The sequence below is a fragment of the Prionailurus viverrinus genome, chromosome D1, assembly GCF_022837055.1.
Source record: "Prionailurus viverrinus isolate Anna chromosome D1, UM_Priviv_1.0, whole genome shotgun sequence".
NCBI classification, from domain to species: Eukaryota; Metazoa; Chordata; class Mammalia; order Carnivora; family Felidae; genus Prionailurus; species Prionailurus viverrinus.
In genome coordinates, this window is record NC_062570.1 from 61199422 (window position 1) to 61219866 (window position 20445).

At 37.5% G+C, this 20445-nt stretch overlaps 1 pseudogene; it reads left to right on the forward strand.

The window, feature by feature from the left end:
• The first annotated feature begins 19397 nt into the window (after window positions 1-19397).
• LOC125146473 (olfactory receptor 51L1-like) lies at window positions 19398-20353 on the forward strand (annotated as a pseudogene).
• The last annotated feature ends 92 nt before the right edge of the window (window positions 20354-20445 follow it).

Consider the following 20445-nt stretch of genomic DNA (forward strand, 5'->3'; position numbering starts at 1 on the left):
ATATATAACTTATCTTTTAATAACTAGCAATAAATGTGAAACTAAGAGTCATCAAATCAACAATCTAATGAAGTTGTTTATTATATTTTTGGAAGGTCCTCCATTTCTGAAGAAAATTTAGGTTTCAAGATGGCTTTTGATCCGTCAGTTACTGAAAGAGAGCTATTAAAGTCTCAAAATATCATAGTGGATTTGTCTATTTCTCCTTGTCATTCTATCATTTTTATCATGAGTATTTTGATTCTCTGTTGTTAGGTGCATAGACATTAAGATTTGTTATGTCTTTTGGAAATCACTTTATCAAAATATAATGCGTTTTATTTATCCTTGATAATTTTTCTCATTTTAAAGTATGTCTTTTATGAAATTAATATAGCTTCTCTAGCTTTCTTTTGATTAGTGTTAGCATGGTATATCTTTCTCTATTCCATAAATGTATAATTTGCTAAGTATATCTTTTAATATTAACTTTCTAAGATATGTCACATACCATACAATTCATCCATTTAAAGTACACAGTTCAATGTGTACTTTTATAAATTTTAAAATATACTTAAAGGTATATGTAACCATCAAAGCAGTCAATTTTTCTCATCTCAAAAAGAAATTTCATACTCTGCAGCTATCACTTCCATCCCATATCCTCCATGGAGTAACTACTAATATACTTTCTAGCTCAGTAGAGTTCCATATTCTGCACTTGCCTATAAATGTAATAATGTAGTATGTGGTATTTTGTGGTTGATTTCTTTCACTTAGCATAATGATGTAACATATATCGGAACTTCAGTACTTTTTATGGTTGAATGATATTTCATTTTATGTTGTTATATAAATGGGTAAAGGATAGCCCTTGCACACAGCATGTAGGACTTTGAGCTCAAGCCCACTGGCACCAGATAAAAGAAATATTTACACATCCAAATGTTTTAAATACATCCCAAATAAATACAATTATAACCATATAGAGACTTCTTGATTTGCATATTTCACAAAACTGTATTTGATTTCTGCTAGCTATAGATAAGACAAAGTCTAGGGCTATAAAAGACTTTGAACTACTTCTGGTTCAGACACTACCTTCCATGTCGCTGAAAAATATTATCAAGAAACACGTGTCCTCTCTCCAATTTCCCTGTATCCCAGGAGTTCCTTTGCCCTTTTCTCCTTGGGGTGGTGGCCCTGACAACCACCCCTGGAAGATCTCCTGCTGTGTGGGACTTCCTCTACCAACAACCTGTCCAAGTTCTGCCTGAGAAACCTCACTGTGTCACTGCCATCTCATAGTCAAGGCTTTTCCTTAGTCACTCCCCAGATCCTCAAACTCACTACAATGTATATCATACATTTTTTGTTTACCATTCAGACAGTTGATGAACATTTAATTTGTTGCCACCTTCTGGTTATTATGAAAATACATTCATATATATATATTAAATATTTTTGTGCGGTCACAGAACATTGTGTTATTTCTATCATTTTGAATGTATGAATATATATATAAATATATATATAATATTTTATATATACAAATTATATTATATATTATATATTATTATATATTATATATTATTATATATATAATTATATATTATATAATATAATTATATATTATTATATGTTATATTATATACTATATTATATATATTATATAATATAATATATAATATATAAAATTATATTATATTAATATATTTATATTATTAATATATTAATGTTTATTAACTAATAAATTTATTTATTAGAATTAATTAATAATTAATATTATATATATATATATATACTTCCATATCCTTGTTGGATCTTCTGTCCAGTTTGTTGTTCTGTTCATCATTGATAGTGAGAAAGTGGGGTATTAAAATCTTAAGCTTCTGTTTATTCCTCCCTTCATTTCTGCCAATTTTTGCTTCATATATGTTGCTGATCTGTTATTATGTATGTATATGCCTATCATTGTTAGACTTTCCTGGTGGATTGATCCCTTTTATCATTATAAAATGGACCTTTTTACTTATAATATAGTATCTTTTTTTACTATACTATAGTATATAGTATAGTCTACTGTACTATATACTATCTGGTTTGGTTTTTTGTTCTTTGTTTTGGTTTCAAAGTCTATTTTTTTCTGATGTAGTATAGCCAGCTTTGTTGTAGTTGCTATTTGCATATTTTGTTTTCCATTCTTTTACTTTCAATCCATTTGTATATGTCCCCTACAGAAAGTACATGGTTGGCTCATGTTTTATTATCTAGTCTGACAAACTGGTTTTTGATTGGAATGCTCAATCCATTTTCCATTACATTCAATGGTAATATTGAGAATGGTAAGGTGGATTTACATCTGCCATTTAATTTTTTGTTTTCAGATCTCATGTTTTATTTTTAAATTTCTCTGTTGGTTCTTTTGCTACTTTCTTTTGCTTTAAATTAATATTGCCCTACATAGCATTTTAATTTCTTTAATGACTTTTTCACTATATATTTATGATGGTTTTCCTCAGTGATTATAATAGGGCTTACCAAAATCATCTTGCCAAAATCAGCTTCACATGTACACTAGCTTAATTTCAGTGATATATAGGACTATTTAAGCTATTACTCCAATATAGCTGTCTTCCATTTCCCCTTTATTTGTGGTATTGTTATATACAATACATCCATTAATGTCACAATGCCAAAATTTATTGTTTTAATTATTAATTTACCATCTGTCAACATTTCTTTCTTTTATGTTTTTTTAATTATTTACTTTTCAGAGAGAGAGAGAGAGAGAGAGAAAGCACCAGCGGAGGAGGGGCTGAAAGAGAGGGGGACAGAGGATCAGAAATGGGCTCTGCACTGATAGCAGTGAGCCCATTTGGGGCTGGAATTCATGAAACATGAGATCATGACCTGAGCCAAAGTGCAGGCACCCTGCATCTGTCCACATTTCTTTTTTATTAAAAAAATTTTTTAATGTTTGTTTATTTTTGAGAGAGAGACCGAGTAGTGGAGGGCAGAGACAAGGAGACACAGAATCCAAAGCAGGTTTCAGGCTCTGAGCTTTCAGCACAGAGCCCAACACGGGGCTTGAACTCACAAGCTGTGAGATCATGACCTGAGCCGAAGTCAGAAGCTTAACCAAGTGAGTCACGCAGGGGCCCCAACATTTCTAAGAATACAGCATTGCATCTGCCTACCTCCTTTGTGCTGTACTCTCAAATATATTATACACACATTGTATTTCTATATGTTATAAGGCCAGCAGTGGATTGCATGCATGTTACTTTATAAAATTGCTTTTTAAGACTGTTAAGAGGAGAAAAGAGATAAAATATACATTTAAACTGTCTTTTATAATTACAAAATTACCTTTACTGGTTTTTGTGTTTATTTTGTGTGTGTGTGTGTGTAGATTCAAATTACAATCTTGAAGCACGGACTTTTAGCCTACATTTGACTATAATGCTAAACCATTATCTAAGAAGAAGCAATTGATAAGTTAGATTTAATGACATTAAAATATTCTGTGCCTCAGACATAGTGTCAGAAACTAGACAAGCCAGAAACTAGTAGACAAAAATTGTAAAGATCAAACTGGCCCCTATTGCAGGATTCAAAGGACAAATGTGGTCAACTTGTCATGAAGTGGTTGGTTGGTAACCATGAGAAATGATGCCATATCCAATCCTCAACATTAGTCTCTATTGCTAGGAAGTCTGACATTTAGCGGTGGCAGTAGCTAGATCAGTCTTAGCTATGTGGGATTCCATAGTGTTCGACCTTTGTCAAACCCTTGCATCCTCTATGGCCTCCAAGTTCATGTACCCATTGTTCAAGCACTGTGATGGCTGAAAACAGAGGATGACTGATAACTGGTCATGCTTTTCTATAAGGTTGGCTGCATTTCCGTGGTGGATACTCTCTGGTGGGCACTAACATGTGATGCAAAGATCTTCAAGATATATACCGGTATAATTCTACCACCCCAGATCTCCTGGACTCTGGTCTTTCAATCTTTTCCTGTCAGTCTCCTAACCAGCCCTAATTCACCACTGCCAATGATTCTGTACATGTTCTAACCTCATGATACTCCCATTTCTGCACAATGTGAATCACTACCTGCACCACCTAAACCTCAGTAGAGGAGGGATTTTGCTTAAAATAAAAGCAAAATCTGTTTATGGAATGTACATCATGCAACCAAAGGGAATAATGTGGATGTATATGCAGTGATACACATTTTATATTTGATTTGTTGCAAAAGACAGCTGAATAACAGTGCATATAGAATTATTTCAATTCTAAAAAAACTAATTCAAACGAAACGTGTGTGTGTGTAGTGTATGTGTCTGTGTGTATGTTAAGAGAGAGATTCATGGAATCAAATATTTCAAATGGTCAATGGAGATTATCCTTGGTTATTGGTGAAGGGGAAAAGAGAGGCCAACATTCACTTTTGTATTAAACATGTCAGTATTATTTATTTTCAATATCAATATAGTATTTTAAAGGTAAATACTATCCTCTTATTATTTATTTATTTATTTATTTAAAGTGTTTATTTTAATGTTTATATTTATTTTTGAGGGAGAGAGAGACAGAGACAGAGTGCAAGCAGGGGAGGGGCAGAGAGAGGGAGACACAGAATCTGAAGCAGGCTTCACGCTATCAGCATGAAGCCCAACGTGGGGCTTGAAACCACAAACATTAGATCATGACCTAAGCCAAAGTTGGACGCTCAACCAACTGAGCCACACAGGGGCCCCTTGTCTTTAAAAAAAATAATCTGTTCCTTTAAGAATTAAAAAACTCAATAGCTCAAACGTAGTATCACTGACATAATGACATAGAATAATACAATGTGACTACAGCTGGGAAAGAGCCAAAACCAGAATGCTCTGAAGCTGTAGGTAAGGAAGCAATTCAGCATAATGGGACTGGGACACGCTCCTATTCTTTTTTTAAGGCCCCTCAAAATGACTAAATCATTTGCACTATAGGAATTCAGTTGAGTAAGTCTCACTTAACACTTAAGGATTCATTAAAGTATTCGACTGGGCTTTGTAGTCCTTCTGGGTATAGCCTCCGGAGTAATCATTCCCAAAGTCCACTAACAAAGCATCAGGGAGGAAACACTAGTATCAGAAAGTCACAATAATCCCGTGTACCTGAGACTGGGATTGGGGGATTGGACGGACTTCATTCTTGTCATATATATAGTGCCTGAGGTATAGCCCTAATGGCACACCTTGGTAAATACCTGAAAACCCTATTGTTCCTATTATATATCATCAGTGAAGAACATTAAGATGGATAAGATGTTTCCTTGATAAACTGTTAATATTTTACTATTTAATAATACCTGCTTAAATCTCAAGATATACTTAAGACCTTGGCAATACCATTGTATAAGTCAGAGTTGTCCAGAGAAACAGAAGCAATAGGATATGTACTGGGGGCTGAGGATTATATATGGAGGCTGGTAAGTCCCCCAATCTGCCTTTTACAAGCTGGATGTCCTAGAAAGTTGGTGTAAAAAATCAATTGATATCCTAGCTCAAAAAATCAGGCAGGAAGGATTGAATCATTCTTTCCTCCCCCTTTCTGTTCTATTCAGGACCTGCCCTGATTGGATCACACCATCCTATATTAGGAAGGGAAAACTGTCTTATCTATGAGTTCACGGATTTTCATAAATCATGTGTGGATGATTTTTTTTTTTAACAAATTCCATTTAATAATTTAATTTTAAGATAGAGGCCTCCAAGTTAATGATATGATCTTTCATTCATTCACTGAGTTTCAGTGTATATTAAAATGATATATGATCATATAGGATACCATAAGCGACAGAAAGGATGAAAAGCAGAAATATTATCATCAAGAGCACACTATGCCCTGAGTTACTATTATCCTCATTCGTGAGTTAGGCCTGGACCTAAAGTTTGGATTAATTTGTGTTTACTAGGTAGGCAGGGTTAAAACAAACAACAACAACAAACAACAACTGGTATTCCAAGCAGGAGAAAAAAACAAGTGTTGCTCAAGTTTTGTAATATTGAAAATGTCAAATTCTATCCTAGGTTCCTCTATGTAAAATAAAAATGTTATACTATTACATAAAAATATGTATCCTTAAAAGAAATTTTTGTTTGCAATAATTGATTATCTTCTGAAGCAATAACATGGAAGCAAGGAGTATATGTGTGTTTAGGAGCTAATCAACTAAGCTGTAGCAATAGGGGACCTGAGTCGGGGTGGGGCAGTCCAAGAGAGTGGAAGTGTATATACCTAATAGGAGAGAAGGCAAAGCTTTGCATTTCAGCCAAGGTATTTGACTTGGGAAGTGGGGGTTATTCTGATTTTCTTAAGAGAAATAGAATGACTAACATTACAGAAAGACAAATCTGGCAGCTGGCACGAAGACATGTTCTAACACCTGTACACAAATGTGGCCTCCTTGATATTGGTGGTGAGTGTCTCCCAAACATGAATGTAATAACCATTTAATCAAATGCTTGTAAGATTTTTATTTTCTTCTAGTGTGATAACTGCATTTAGAACTTGCTCTGTATTCTCCACTATTTAGACTATTATTCTACATCCATTTACTTCAAAACTAAATTTTTCTGTGATATATTTATCACTTAATTGTTAATAGGTGACATAGAGATGGAAGCTAAACTAAGCAAGGAATTCAATCTACAAAGATAGAATTAAACCCAGGGGAATATATTCCAAAGCTCAACAAAAGTGGTCACAGAAGTAGCAGCTCAGAAATGCATCAGGCATGTGCAGCAGTTTATGGATTGTGAGGCTAGAGGTAAGAAAGGCATATGGGAGACAGATGTGGAGACACACGCACACACACACACACACGCACACACACACACACACACACACAATATGTGCAAGAAAAAGAGAGGAATGGAGAAAAGCATGAAAGCAAGAATGAGAGGTAAAGCATGTTTAGAAAAGAGAGGCAACAATGGTTGATACTGATCATATACAAAAGATATCCAGGAGACTTTTGCAACATATGTGAGAGCAAGAGAGGACAAGAAGAGAACAAGGCAAACAAAGCAGTATAATAAACAACTGGCCTGTATACCACTTTATGGGATAGTATAAATTCCCTAGTGATCAGGAATTGGTATAAAAGCAAATCATGTGTGTTAAATTTATGTTTATTTGCAATGTACCTTTTAACACCTTCGAATGTTAAGTTTCTTTAAATAATATCAACAAGTTATCTTCAATAATATTGCTTTAATCCTCACACAGAGTGATAGCCAGGCACCAATTATATCTAAATGTGTCTCTTCTTACTTAAATGTTTCCACTTATAACTAACATGCACTTTCTGAGATTCCCTCACTCATATGGATTGTATAGTAAGCCAAGGTTTGAGGTATCATTGCCAGCTTGAGTCACCCACATGTAGCAGTTATCCTAATATATTTCATTTTGGTCCTTCATTCCTTTAGCCTCTAGTTAAGAAAGATCATTTATACTTATCCAGCAAATATTTATTGAGGATCAAATGGGTGAAAGCATCAGGGAACATCAAGATATACATAAAATATACCCTGGCCACAAAGAGATAAGTCAATTAGGAGGAACAGACGTGAAATAAATGTCAAATAAATGTTTATATAATTAGACGATAAGGGCAAGATGGCGGCTTAGGAGGACGCTGGGCTCACCGCACGTCCTGCTGATCACTTAGATTCCATCTACACCTGCCTAAATAACCCAGAAAACCGCCAGAGGATTAGCAGAACAGAGTCGCCGGAGCCAAACGCAGACGAGAGGCCCACGGAAGAGGGTAGGAAGGGCGGCGAGGCGGTGCGCGCTCCACGGACTGGCGGGAGGGAGCCGGGGCGGAGGGGCGGCTCGCCGGCCAAGCAGAGCCCCCGAGTCTGGCTTGCAAAAGCGGAGGGGCCTGACGGACTGTGTTCCCACAACAAGCGCGACTTAGCGTCTGGGAGGTCATAAGTTAACAGCTCTGCTCGGAAAGCGGGAAGGCTGGAGGACAAAGGGAGGGAGAGCTGCTGAGCCCCCTGACAACAGAGCTCAGTTTGGTGGGGAACAAAGGCGCTCGCCAGCGCCATCTCCCCCGCCCATCCCCCAGCCAAAATCCCAAAGAGAACCAGTTCCTGCCAGGGAACTTGCTCGCTCCGCGCAAACACCCAACTCTGCGCTTCTGCAGAGCCAAACCTCCGGCAGCGGATCTGACTCCCTCCCGCTGCCACAGGGCCCCTCCTGAAGTGGATCACCTAAGGAGAAGCGAGCTAAGCCTGCCCCTCCTGCCCCCTTGCACCTTGCCTACCCACCACAGCTAATACGCCAGATCCCCAGCATCACAAGCCTGGCAGGGTCCAAGTAGCCCAGAGGAGCCACACCACCCCACAGTGAATCCCGCCCCTAGGAGAGGGGAAGAGAAGGCACACACCAGTCTGACTGTGGCCCCAGCGGTGGGCTGGGGGCAGACATCAGGTCTGACTGTGGCCCCGCCCACCAACTCCAGTTATACACCACAGCACAGGGGAAGTGCCCTGCAGGTCCTCACCACGCCAGGGACTATCCAAAATGACCAAGCGGAAGAATTCCCCTCAGAAGAATCTCCAGGAAATAACAACAGCTAATGAGCTGATCAAAAAGGACTTAAATAACATAACAGAAAGTGAATTTAGAATAATAGTCATAAAATTAATCGCTGGGCTTGAAAACAGTATACAGGACAGCAGAGAATCTCTTGCTACAGAGATCAAGGGACTAAGGAACAGTCACGAGGAGCTGAAAAACGCTTTAAACGAAATGCATAACAAAATGGAAACCACCACAGCTCGGCTTGAAGAGGCAGAGGAGAGAATAGGTGAACTAGAAGATAAAGTTATGGAAAAAGAGGAAGCTGAGAAAAAGAGAGATACAAAAATCCAGGAGTATGAGGGGAAAATTAGAGAACTAAGTGATACACTAAAAAGAAATAATATACGCATAATTGGTATCCCAGAGGAGGAAGAGAGAGGGAAAGGTGCTGAAGGGGTATTTGAAGAAATAATAGCTGAGAACTTCCCTGAACTGGGGAAGGAAAAAGGCATTGAAATCCAAGAGGCACAGAGAACTCCCTTCAGACGTAACTGGAATCGATCTTCTGCACGACATATCATATTGAAACTGGCAAAATACAAGGATAAAGAGAAAATTCTGAAAGCAGCAAGGGGTAAACGTGCCCTCACATATAAAGGGAGACCTATAAGACTCGTGACTGATCTCTCTTTTGAAACTTGGCAGGCCAGAAAGAATTGGCACGAGATTTTCAGGGTGCTAGACAGAAAAAATATGCAGCCAAGAATCCTTTATCCAGCAAGTCTGTCATTTAGAATAGAAGGAGAGATAAAGGTCTTCCCAAACAAACAAAAACTGAAGGAATTTGTCACCACTAAACCAGCCCTACAAGAGATCCTAAGGGGAACCCTGTGAGACAAAGTCCCAGAGACTTCACTACAAGCATAAAACATACAGACATCACAATGACTCTAAACCCGTATCTTTCTATAATAACACTGAATGTAAATGGATTAAATGCGCCAACCAAAAGACATAGGGTATCAGAATGGATAAAAAACCAAGACCCATCTATTTGCTGTCTACAAGAGACTCATTTTAGACCTGAGGACACCTTTAGATTGAGAGTGAGGGGATGGAGAACTATTTATCATGTGACTGGAAGCCAAAAGAGGCTGGAGTAGCCATACTTATATCAGACAAACTAGACTTTAAATTAAAGGCTGTAACAAGAGATGAAGAAGGACATTATATAATAGTTACAGGGTCTATCCATCAGGAAGAGCTAACAATTATAAATGTCTATGCACCGAATACCGGAGCCCCCAAATATATAAAACAATTACTCACAAACATAAGCAACCTTATTGAGAAGAATGTGGTAATTGCAGGGGACTTTAACACCCCACTTACAGAAATGGATAGATCATCTAGACACACGGTCAATGAAGAAACAAGGGCCCTGAATGAGACATTGGATCAGATGGACTTGACAGATATATTTAGAACTCTGCATCCCAAAGCAACAGAATATACTTTCTTCTCGAGTGCACATGGAACATTCTCCAAGATAGATCATATACTGGGTCACAAAACAGCCCTTCATAAGTTTACAAGAATTGAAATTATACCATGCTTACTTTCAGACCACAATGCTATGAAGCTTGAAATCAACCACAGAAAAAAGTCTGGAAAACCTCCAAAAGCATGGAGGTTAAAGAACACCCTACTAACGAATGAGTGGGTCAACCAGGCAATTAGAGAAGAAATTAAAAAATATATGGAAACAAACGAAAAGGAAAATACAACAATCCAAACGCTTTGGGATGCAGCAAAGGCAGTCCTGAGAGGAAAATACATTGCAATCCAGGCCTATCTCAAGAAACAAGAAAAATCCCAAATACAAAATCTAACAGCACACCTAAAGGAACTAGAAGCAGAACAGCAAAGGCAGCCTAAACCCAGCAGAAGAAGAGAAATAATAAAGATCAGAGCAGAAATAAACAATATAGAATCTAAAAAAACTGTAGAGCAGATCAACGAAACCAAGAGTTGGTTTTTTGAAAAAATAAACAAAATTGACAAACCTCTAGCCAGGCTTCTCAAAAAGAAAAGGGAGATGACCCAAATAGATAAAATCATGAATGAAAATGGAATTATTACAACCAATCCCTCAGAGATACAAACAATTATCAGGGAATACTATGAAAAATTATATGCCAACAAATTGGACAACCTGGAAGAAATGGACAAATTCCTGAACACCCACACGCTTCCAAAACTCAATCAGGAGGAAATAGAAAGCTTGAACAGACCCATAACCAGCGAAGAAATTGAATCGGTTATGAAAAATCTCCCAACAAATAAGAGTCCAGGACCAGATGGCTTCCCAGGGGAGTTCTACCAGACGTTTAAAGCAGAGATAATACCTATCCTTCTCAAGCTATTCCAAGAAATACAAAGGGAAGGAAAACTTCCAGACTCATTCTATGAAGCCAGTATTACTTTGATTCCTAAACCAGACAGAGACCCAGTAAAAAAAGAGAACTACAGGCCAATATCCCTGATGAATATGGATGCAAAAGTTCTCAATAAGATACTAGCAAATCGAATCAACGGCATATAAAAAGAATTATTCACTATGATCAAGTGGGATTCATTCCTGGGATGCAGGGCTGGTTCAACATTCGCAAATCAATCAACGTGATACATCACATTAACAAAAAAAAAAGAGAAGAACCATATGATCCTGTCAATCGATGCAGAAAAGGCCTTTGACAAAATCCAGCACCCTTTCTTAATAAAAACCCTTGAGAAAGTCGGGATAGAAGGAACATACTTAAAGATCATAAAAGTCATTTATGAAAAGCCCACAGCTAACATCATCCTCAACGGGGAAAAACTGAGAGCTTTTTCCCTGAGATCAGGAACACGACAGGGATGCCCACACTCACCGATGCTGTTTAACATAGTGCTGGAAGTTCTAGCATCAGCAATCAGACAACAAAAGGAAATCAAAGGCATCAAAATTGGCAAAGATGAAGTCAAGCTTTCGCTTTTTGCAGATGACATGATATTATACATGGAAAATCCAATAGACTCCACCAAAAGTCTGCTAGAACTGATACAGGAATTCAGCAAAGTTGCAGGATACAAAATCAATGTACAGAAATCAGTTGCATTCTTATACACTAACAATGAAGCAACAGAAAGACAAAGAAAGAAACTGATCCCATTCACAATTGCACCAAGAAGCATGAAATACCTAGGAATAAATCTAACCAAAGATGTAAAGGATCTGTATGCTGAAAACTATAGAAAGTTTATGAAGGAAATTGAAGAAGATTTAAAGAAATGGAAAGACATTCCCTGCCTATGGATTGGAAAAATAAATATTGTCAAAATGTCAATACTACCCAAAGCTATCTACACATTCAATGCAATCCCAATCAAAATTGCACCAGCATTCTTCTCGAAACTAGAACAAGCAATCCTAAAATTCATATGGAACCACAAAAGGCCCCGAATGGCCGAAGGAATTTTGAAGAAGAAGACCAAAGCAGGAGGCATCACAATCCCAGACTTTAGCCTCTACTACAAAGCTGTCATCATCAAGACAGCATGGTATTGGCACAAAAACAGACACATAGACCAATGGAATAGAATAGAAACCCCAGAACTAGACCCACAAACGTATGGCCAACTCATCTTTGACAAAGCAGGAAAGAACATCCAATGGAAAAAAGACAGCCTCTTTAACAAATGGTGCTGGGAGAACTGGACAGCAACATGCAGAAGGTTGAAACTAGACCACTTTCTCACACCATTCACAAAAATAAACTCAAAATGGATAAAGGACCTAAATGTGAGACAGGAAACCATCAAAACCTTAGAGGAGAAAGCCGGAGAAGACCTCTCTGACCTTAGCCGTAGCAATCTCTTACTCGACACATCCCCAAAGGCAAGGGAATTAAAAGCAAAAGTGAATTACTGGGACCTTATGAAGATAAAAAGCTTCTGCACAGCAAAGGAAACAACCAACAAAACTAAAAGGCAACCAACGGAATGGGAAAAGATATTCACAAATGACATATCGGACAAAGGGCTAGTATCCAAAATCTATAAAGAGCTCACCAAACTCCACACCCGAAAAACAAATAACCCAGTGAAGAAATAGGCAGAAAACATGAATAGACACTTCTCTAAAGAAGACATCCGGATGGCCAACAGGCACATGAAAAGATGTTCAGCGTCACTCCTTATCAGGGAAATACAAATCAAAACCACACTCAGGTATCACCTCACGCCAGTCAGAGTGGCCAAAATGAACAAATCAGGAGACTATAGATGCTGGAGAGGATGTGGAGAAACGGGAACCCTCTTGCACTGTTGGTGGGAATGCAAATTGGTGCAGCCGCTCTGGAAAGCAGTGTGGAGGTTCCTCAGAAAATTAAAAATAGACCTACCCTATGACCCAGCAATAGCACTGCTAGGAATTTATCCAAGGGATACAGGAGTACTGATGCATAGGGCCACTTGTACCCCAATGTTCATAGCAGCACTCTCAACAATAGCCAAATTATGGAAAGAGCCTAAATGTCCATCAACTGATGAATGGATAAAGAAATTGTGGTTTATATACACAGTGGAATATTACGTGGCAATGAGAAAAAATGAAATATGGCCTTTTGTAGCAACGTGGATGGAACTGGAGAGTGTGATGCTAAGTGAAATAAGCCATACAGAGAAAGACAGATACCATATGGTTTCTCTCTTATGTGGATCCTGAGAAACTTAACAGGAACCCATGGGGGAGGGGAAGGAAAAAAAAAAGAGGTTAGAATGGGAGAGAGCCAAAGCATAAGAGACTGTTAAAAACTGAGAACAAACTGAGGGTTGATGGGGGGTGGGAGGGAGGAGAGGGTGGGTGATGGGTATTGAGGAGGGCACCTTTTGGGATGAGCACTGGGTGTTGTATGGAAACCAATTTGTCAATAAATTTCATAAAAAAGAATGTTTATATAATTAATGTGCCAAAGGTCACAAAGAAAAACATATTCTATCTTGGGTGGAAGGTGGAGAAGTGTTCCAGTAAAGGATTCTAAAGGACATGATACCAAATTTAGGATTTGGACAAAGACCAATGAGAAAAAGATGAGCATTTTTATTACAGATAAAAGCAAAATACTTAAAACAGCATAGCATTCAGGAAATTAAAAGTTGATAGGGACACACAGAGAGAGTTAGTCATGGAAAGGTAGGATACTGGTAATTAACATCCCTCTCTAGCCAGGATTATACTGTGATCACTATTATAAATATTTAGTAATGTCTGGTCCTGGGCTCTTATTTGTTGGGAGATTTTTGATAACTGATGCAATTTCTTCATTGGTTATGGGTATGTTCAAATTTTCTACTTCTTCCTGTTTGAGTTTTGGAAGTGTGTGGGTACCTAGGAATTTGTCCATTTCCTCCAGGTTGTCCAGTTTGTTGGCACATAATTTTTCATAGTATTCCTTGATAATTGCTTGTGTTTCTGAGGGATTGGTTGTAATAATTCCATTTTCATTCATGATTTTATCTATTTGGGTCATCTCCCTTTTCTTTTTGAGAAGCCTGGCTAGAGGTTTATCAATTTTGTTTATTTTTTCAAAAAACCAACTCTTGGTTTCGTTGATCTGCTCTACAGTTTTTTTTTACATTCTATATTGTTTATTTCTGCTCTGATCTTTATTATTTTTCTCCTTCTGCTGGGTTTAGGGTGTCTTTGCTGTTTTGCTTCTATTTCCTTTAGGTGTGGTGTTAGATTTTGTATTTGGGATTTTTCTTGTTTCTTGAGATAGGCCTGGATTGCAATGTATTTTCCTCTCAGGACTGCCTTCGCTGCATCCCAAAGCGTTTGGATTGTTGTATTTTCATCTGGATTTGTTTCCATATATTTTTTAATTTCTTCTCTAATTGCCTGGTCGACCCATTCATTCTTTAGTAGGGTGTTCTTTAACCTCCATGCTTTTGGAGGTTTTCCAGACTTTTTCCTGTGGTTGATTTCAAGCTTCATAGCATTGTGGTCTGAAAGTATGCATGGTATGATTTCAATTCTTGTATACTTATGAAGGGCTGTTTTGTGACCAAGTATGTGATCTATCTTGGAGAATGTTCCATGTGCACTTGAGAAGAAAGTATATTCTGTTGCTTTGGGATGCAGAGTTCTAAATATATCTGTCAAGTCCATCTGATCCAATGTCTCATTCAGGGCCCTTGTTTCTGTATTGACCATGTGTCTAGATGATCTATCCATTTCTGTAAGTGGGGTATTAAAGTCCCTTGCAATTACCACATTCTTCTCAATAAGGTTGCTTATGTTTGTGAGTAATTGTTTTATATATTTGGGGGCTCCTGTATTCGGCACATAGACATTTATAATTGTTAGCTCTTCCTGATGGATAGACCCTGTGATTATTATATAATGCCCTTCTTCATCTCTTATTACAGTCTTTAATTTAAAGTCTAGTTTGTCTGATATAAGTATGGCTACTCCAGCTTTCTTTTGGCTTCCAGTCACATGATAAATAGTTCTGCATCCCCTCACTCTTAATCTGAAGGTGTCCTCAGGTCTAAAATGAGTCTCTTGTAGACAGCAAATAGAGACCCATTCATTCTTTAGTAGGGTGTTCTTTAACCTCCATGCTTCTGGAGGTTTTCCAGACTTTTTCCTGTGGTTGATTTCAAGCTTCATAGCATTGTGGTCTGGAGGTGTACATGGTATGATCTCAATTCATTTATACTTATGAAGGTGTTTTGTGACCCAGTATGTGATCTATCTTGGAGAATGTTTCATGTGCACTCGAGAAGAAAGTATATTCTGTTGCTTTGGGATGCAGAGTTCTAAATATATCTGTCAAGTCCATCTGATCCAATGTCTCATTCAGGGCCCTTGTTTCTTTATTGATTCTGTGTCTAGAATATCTATCCATTGTTGTAAGTGGGGTACTAAAGTCCCCTGCAATTACCACATTCATATCAATAAGGTTGCTAATGTTTGTGATTAATTGTTTTACATATTTGGAAGTTCTAGCATCAGCAATCAGACAACAAAAGGCAATCAAAGGCATCAAAATTGGCAAAGATGAAGTCAAGCTTTCGCTTTTTGCAGATGACATGATACTATACATGAAGACCCAATAAACTCCGCCAAAAGTCTGCTAGAGCTGATACATGAATTCAGCAAAGTTGCAGGATACAAAATTAATGTACAGAAATCAGTTGCATCCTTATACACTAATAATGAAGCAACAGAAAGACAAAGAAAGAAACTGATCCCATTCACAATTGCACCAAGAAGCATAAAATACCTAGGAATAAACCTAACCAAAGATATAAAAGATCTGTATGCTGAAAAGTATAGAAATCTTATGAAGGAAACTGAGGAAGATACAAAGAAATGGAAAAAAAATTCCGTGCTTATGGATTGGAAGAATAAATATTATCAAAATGTCAATACTACCCAAAGCAATCTACACATTTAAAGCAATCCCAATCAAAATTGCACCAGCATTCTTCCTGAAGATAGAACAAGCAATTCTAAGATTTTTATGGAACCACAAAAGAACCCGAATAACCAAAGCACTATTGAAGAATACCAAAGTGGGAGGCATCACAATCCCAGACTTTAGCCTCTACTACAAAGCTGTCATCATCAAGACAGCATGGTATTGGCACAAAAACTGACGCATAGACCAATGGAATAGAATAGAGACTCTAGAATTGGATGCACAAAAGTATGGCTAGCTAATCTTTGACAAAGCAGGAAAGAATATCCAATGGAAAAAAGACAGTCTCTTTAACAAATGGTGCTGGGGGAACTGGACATCAACATGCAGAAGAATGAAACTAGACCACTTTCTAACACCATTCACAAAAATAAACTCAAAATGGATGAAGGACCTGAATGTGAGACAGGAAACCATCAAAACCCTAGAGGAGAAAGCAGGAAAAGACCTCTCTGACCTCAGCCGCAGCAATTTCTTACTTGACACATCCCCAAAGACAAGGGAATTAAAAGGAAAAATGAACTATTGGGACCTCATGAAGATAAAAGGCTTCTGCACAGCAAAGGAAACAATCAACAAAACTAAAAGCCAACCAACAGAATGGGAAAAGATATTTGCAAATGACATATCGGACAAAGGGCTAGCATCCGAAATCTATAAAGAGCTCACCAAACTCCATACCTGAAAAACAAATAATCCAGTGAAGAAATGGGCAGAAGAGATGAATAGACACTTCTCTAAAGAAGACATCCAGATGACCAACATGCACATGAAAAGATGCTCAATGTCACCCCTCATCTGGGAAATACAAATCAAAACCACACTCAGATACCACCTCACGCCAGTCAGAGTGGCTAAAATGAACAAATCAGGAGATTATAGATGCTGGCGAGGATGTGGAGAAACGGAAACCCTCTTGCACTGTTGGTGGGAATGCAAATTGGTGCAGCTGCTCTGGAAGACAGTGTGGAGGTTCCTCAAAAAATTAAAAATAAATCTGCCCTATGATCCAGCAATAGGACTGCTAGGAATTTACCTAAGGGATACAGGAGTGCTGATGCATAGGGGCACTTGTACAGAAATGTTTATAGCAGCACTTTCAACAATAGCCAAATTATGGAAAGAACCTAAATGTCCATCAACTGATGAATGGATAAAGAAGTTGTGGTTTATATACACAATTGAATACTACTTAGCAATGAGAAAGAATGAAATATGGCCTTATGTAGCAACGTGGATGGAACTGGAGAGTGTTATGCTAAGTGAACTAAGTCATGGAGAGAATGACAGATACCATATGTTTTCACTCTTATGTGGATCCTGAGAAACTTAACAGAAGACCATGGGGGAGGGGAAGGAAAAAAAAAGTTAGAGAGGGAGGGAGGCAAACCATTAGAGACTCTTAAAAACTGAGAAGAAATTGAGGGTTGATGGGGAGTGGGTGGGAGGGGAAAGTAGGTGATGGGTATTGAGGAGGGCACCTGTTGGAATGAGCACTCGGTATTGTATGGAAACCAACTTGACAATAAGTGTCATATTAAAAAAAAAAGACAGACACGTGAATTCCTGGGTATTCTACTTATCAGTTATGTGACCTTGAACAAATAAGTAGACACTTCTGTGTTTTACTTTGTTTTTATATGGTTACTACAGTAACTAAATAAGATAAAGTGTATATATTTAACAGAGGGACCAGTGCAATATTATTCAAGAAATGATAGTCTAATTTTAAATATTGTTTTTAAATTTGTATTGGACAATATACATCGGTATATATTAAATGTTATATTATTTGATTCAGTGTACCCCTTTCTGAAAATCCATGCTGTGGAAAACCTTAAAATATGATGAAAAATCATATGAAGATATCCATGCAATGTTAGGTGCTAAAAATAGTGGCCTAGAAGATTATTAAATAATATAGAGATAGTACATTGTATAAAATGACAAAAGAATATAATAGCATTTACACAATTAGATCAACAACTACATAAAAAAAATAAAAATATACTGGTAAATAATATAGAGGTCAAAAATAATGAATATAAAGCTGCATATCCTCTCTGATTATCTGTTCCAATTGGGTAAAGTCTTGGAATACCAAAGAATTTATATTCTAGTATGCACAATTCAAATGTATCTGGGTGTTAAATAATTCATTTCGGGATTGTTATATATTTGTCTAAGTCAGATGGATGACAAATAGAAAAGCCTAAAAATTATCATCATCAAATATTGGGAAAGATAAATAAAATTGAAAGGCAAAAAATTCTGACTTACATTTAATCCTACAATTGTTAATATCAAAGAGACACATGTATAAGAAGGTCCATTGTGTGCTTTGGGACCACATAGGCAGGACTAGTCAGGTTCCTGGAAAAAGGAATAAATGATTAGAAATTTGAAATTGTTTGATATGTAGATAAAAGAACTAATAGATAAATCATTTGCTTTATCTGAGAAATGTGTTCATAAATATGAGCACCTTTTTTAAAACTGAAAAACATTGTGAAGTAAGGAATGCTAAAGAAATGAAAGTATATTAAATTATTATTCTTATTATTAGTAAAATATGCCACTAATATTTTGTCCTTTACTGTTAGGTTCTAATGAGTGAAAACGTGTGTTTAATCAGATTTCAGAGGGTCATTTGTGACCTATTTTCAGATTTTCTTTCTTCATGATGATTTAATAAATCAGTCCTGGCTTCTCTCGCAACTGGAGCTTCCAGTTTTACAAAATTTCAATGAATTAAATGTTATCAAATGTTAAAATTAATGACCTCTCTCTTCTTCATTGTGTTGCACTTTCATAGAACATATATGTTAATTTTTAGAAAAAAAATATATGAAAAACAATGAGATTAAAGGTATAAGGGTAACCCTGAAAAATAAAAATAAGATTGAGAAATGATCTGCAGGCTTATTTGAAGGAGAGCAATACAGCTTCTTTATTTTCACTTAGATTTTGTTGTATTAATTACACAATTTATCTAAAGGTTTATATTCCTTAGTTTGCATGTACATTGAATTTTTTCAAGGCTGTGGTATAAACCTGATAGCATCCTAGCAGTGCTCACATGTCCCGGTATACAGTTGTGACCAAATTTCATATTTTATAAACTGTTCCTGAACTGATGATTCAGATGCCTGGGATGTCTTTCTTCATACTCACATTTGTGTAAGTCATTTGAAAAACACTAAAGATTGATTTTACATGAATATGGTAGAATTTGTTCACCAATCTGAATAGTCTGTGACTTTGTCAGCATCTCTCACACCCAAAAGGCTTCTGAAGGCCACCATGGTGGTCTGGAATAACAGTGATGCTATGGAACCCATCCTTCTCTTAGGAGGTTTCCATGGGCTGAAGTCTGTTCATGCTTGGCTCTCAATTCCATTTTGTCTTGCATACCTGATGGCATTTATAGGCAACATGACCATCCTCTCTGTTGTCTGGAATGAGTCTTCACTCCACCAGCCCATGTATTATCTGCTGTCCATCTTGGCAGTAACTGACCTGGGCATGTCCATCTCTACACTCCCCACAATACTGGCTGTGTAATGGTGGGAAGCCCAGGAAATCAAAGTAGGAGCTCGCTTTGCTTAGCTCTTTTTCATCCACACCTTCACGTTCTTGAAGTCTTCAGTGCTGCTGGCCATGGCCTTTGGTAGATTCACTGCTATATGTCGTCCATTGCACTACTCAAGCGTCCTCACCAGTGATGTCATTGGCAAGACTGGCTTGGGCTGCTTGCTGTGAAGTGCAGGAGTCATGATGCCTACATCCACATTGCTACGGCGCTATCATTATTGCCAGGCTAATGTGCTCAGCCACCCCTTTTGTCTGCATCAGGGTATTCTGAAATTATCCTGCTCTGATGCCAGTGTCAACAACATCTATGGATTGTGTGTGGTCATTATCACACTGGGCGCAGACTCAGTTTTCACACTCCTTTCCTACGTCATAATTCTCCATGCTGTTCTGGGCATTGCATCTTTGAAGAGCGACTAAAGGCACTCAACACTTGTTTGTCCCAGGTATGTGTGGTTCTTATCTTCTTTGTACCTCTAACAGGGGTATGCATGGTCCATCGCTTTGGGAAACACTTGCGTCCCATTGTCCATATCGTCATAGCTGACATTTACCTGCTTCTCCCACCAGTACTTAATCCCATCATCTACAGTGTCAGGACCAAGGAGATTCATCCTGCAGTTCTCTACATGTTTAGACAAAGTAGGAGGCTTTAGAAACACCAGGCATTGATTTGGAGGAAAACTTTCTCCATCAGATTCTTAACTGTGCAACTTCCTGCATATGTAACTTAGGTGAATTCCTTAAA